The following is a 369-nucleotide window of genomic DNA, read 5'->3' on the forward strand; positions in this document are numbered from 1 at the left end:
GAAGAGAAGAGAAGAGAAGAGAAGAGAAGAGAAGAGAAGAGAAGAGAGAAGAGAACTGCAAATCCAAACCAGAGCACTAGCATGTAGGTTAAGTATTTTCTGATGAGAAATAGTAGACTACTTCAATTTTCAAGTGTTGCTACGTTATTTGTGAGGATGTTCTGCTTTGGTGTATTGTGTTCTTATAGGATGTTTTAAATTTGATTTTTAATTATTTGCTCAATACTAATATAAATAATACATTTTTGTTTTATAGGTAATTAAAGAATATTATAAGCTTGTAATAAAAAGTCTTAATTGCTAAAAGCAAAAAAAAAAAAGAAAGAAAAGAAAGAAAAAAAAAGACAAGAAGAAAAAGTGAGAGAAAAA

The sequence above is a fragment of the Oxyura jamaicensis genome, chromosome 2, assembly GCF_011077185.1.
Source record: "Oxyura jamaicensis isolate SHBP4307 breed ruddy duck chromosome 2, BPBGC_Ojam_1.0, whole genome shotgun sequence".
In the NCBI taxonomy this organism is placed as follows: Eukaryota; Metazoa; Chordata; class Aves; order Anseriformes; family Anatidae; genus Oxyura; species Oxyura jamaicensis.